The sequence below is a fragment of the Ictidomys tridecemlineatus genome, chromosome 6 (assembly GCF_052094955.1).
Source record: "Ictidomys tridecemlineatus isolate mIctTri1 chromosome 6, mIctTri1.hap1, whole genome shotgun sequence".
NCBI lineage: Eukaryota > Metazoa > Chordata > Mammalia > Rodentia > Sciuridae > Ictidomys > Ictidomys tridecemlineatus.
The window spans coordinates 380,578-383,107 of NC_135482.1; the positions used below are offsets into that span (position 1 = coordinate 380,578).

General features: G+C 56.7%; 1 pseudogene; it reads left to right on the top strand.

Moving 5' to 3' along the window:
- The first annotated feature begins 422 nt into the window (after window positions 1-422).
- Window positions 423-2,327, top strand: LOC101962325 (partitioning defective 6 homolog gamma pseudogene; annotated as a pseudogene).
- The last annotated feature ends 203 nt before the right edge of the window (window positions 2,328-2,530 follow it).

Consider the following 2,530-nt stretch of genomic DNA (forward strand, 5'->3'; position numbering starts at 1 on the left):
TCAAAAATTATTACAAAGTTTCCATTTAAAACAGTGTGGGGATTGGAGATAAAGCACAGTGATACAGTGCTTGCTTAGCATGCATGAGATTCTGGGTTCAATTCCCATTGTGTCAGTATAACAGCAAAGGGGCGAGGCTCGGTGGCACACGCCTTTGAACCCAGCTACTTGGGAGGCTGAGTCAGGAAGATCACAATTTCCAGGACAGCCTCAGCAATTTAGCCAGACCTTTTCTCAGAATAAAAATGACTAGGGATGTAGCTCAATGGTAGAGTGCCCTGGGTTCAGTCCCCAATATTTTAGTCAGCTTTTTTGGTGTTGTGACCAAAAGACCTGGCAAGAACAATTTTAAGGAGGAAAAGTTTATATGGGGGCTCATGGTTTCAGAGGTCTTAGTCCACTGACAGCCAGCTGCATTCCTCATGGCCCAAGGTGAGGCGTAACATTAAGGTAGAAAGGTATGACAGAGGAAAGCAGCTCAGGATATCACACCAGGAAGCAGAGAAAGAGAGAGAGTCTTCTCTCACCAAGAAAAAAAATATATATATATATACCCCAAAGGCCTGCTCCAAAGACCAACCTCCTCCAGCACATCCTACCTCTCATAACCCATCTTTTCACCTCTAAGCTTTTGGGGGACACCTCACACCAAACCATAACACCCGTATTGCAATATAAAAATACAGTGTGGCGAGCGGGGATACAGCTTACTGGCAGAGCACTCACCTGGCATGATGTGATCCCCAGCACTGGGGGGGGCCAATAAGCGCTAGCATAAGGATAGGCGCGTGCAAATATAATCAAGAAATAAATGGAGCTCCGGCCGGCACACCAGGCCACCCGGGGCCGGGGCCGGGCCGACGGCTGGGGGCGTCGCCCCCAAGAGTCTTTCTGCGGCCCCTGAGCTTGGAGGGCGAAACCATGACCCGAGTTTTCACAAGCCTCAGACCCTGCGCTTCTAGGATGCAGCGCGGTGCAAGTCAAGAGCAAGTTTGGGCTGAATTCCGGAGAGTCCCCTGGAACCGCCGCAAGCCTGGCAAGTCTGAAGACTCCTCCAGCTGGTGGTGCCCACCCACCAGCTCTCCCTCACCGAGGTGACCATCGGCCGTGCCGAGGCGCAGGGCGCCCTCTTCCCAGCGACCACGACGACAACTTCTGCACGGCCGGCCGTCTCCAGCGCCGAGCGCAGGGTCTTCGTCCAGAAGCGAGAAGAGGCCGACCACTGCAGCTTCGGGGCTGGCACCCTTTCCAGGAAGAAGGTGCTGGTGACCCTGGGGGAGCAGGGCCTCCGCCGTCGGGCCCACCTCGACGTCAGCCTGGCCCTGACTTCCCCGTGTCCTCCTTCATCGACGTGGACCTCCTCCCGGAGACGCACCGCCGCGTGAGGCTGCACAGACAGGGCTGCGAACAGCCTCTGGGCGTCTACACCCGCGGCGGCACCAGTCCGGCACCAGTCCGGGTCACCCCCAGGGCTGGAGAAGGTTCCAGGCATCTTCATCTCCCGCCGGCCCGGGGGGCCTTGCAGAGAGCCCGGGACTGCGGCCGTGAAGGACGAAGTCCTGGAGGTAAATGGGATTGAGGTGGCGGGGAAGACTAGGGACCAGGTCACAGGCCTGGGATCGCCCACAGCCACCACCTCATGGTCACTGTCAAGCCCGCCAACCGGAGGAACAATGTCGTCCGCAGCAGCCGCACTCGGGCAGCTCTGGCCAGTCCACGGACAGCGCTGCCAGCCACCACCGCCTGCCAGTGGCCCACGTGCTGCAGAACTTCCACCCCGAGGAGATGGAGAGCGACGAGGAAGCTGACATCGTCATTGAGGGCACCTTAGAGCCTCAGAGTGTCTCCAAGATGCAGGGCACACCTTCAGGCAGCCTGTCTCGGCCCATGGCAGCAGCCTCGCCCACAAGCTGCAGCGGGACCTGGCGCTGCACAGCCCGGGCAGGAGAGCCACGGCAGCATCCACAGACTTCTCTGCTCCCTGAAGGCGGACCCGCCACAGCCTGGTCCTGCCGCAAGGCAGGGTGGAGGAGCTCGGGCCAGCCATCACACTACAGGCCCAGAGGCTGGGTGAGGCCAGTGCTGCCTGTCCCATGCAGGGACTGTGGGAGCCGGTGGCCCTGGGAGGCACTGTGATTTCAGACGTGAAATTCCTAACAGGAATATGCTAAAAATGTATGCCAACTTAAAATGAGGACAGCTTGTGTCCCTTCCTCCTTGGTCACGGGTGTAGCCCTCTTCTCTGTGTAACTCGGCACTATTTTATAGAATTTTGCCCCACAACTTAACAGACACAGGCACACCCCAGGCCAGTCCCCCATGCAGGTTCCAGCTCCTCTGGAATATCTGAATACAGAAATAATTCGTTTTTAAAATTCAAAAGTACTTCATTTTTTTTTAAAGAAAGCTTTTGAAGTTCATGTGTTTTAACTCAGCTCACGTGAAGATGCCCTTAATGCTGCGTGGTTTCTGCTGACCTGCACAAGACTTCCCCAAGAGGACCGAGGGGCCAGGCCTGTGCCAGGTCCAG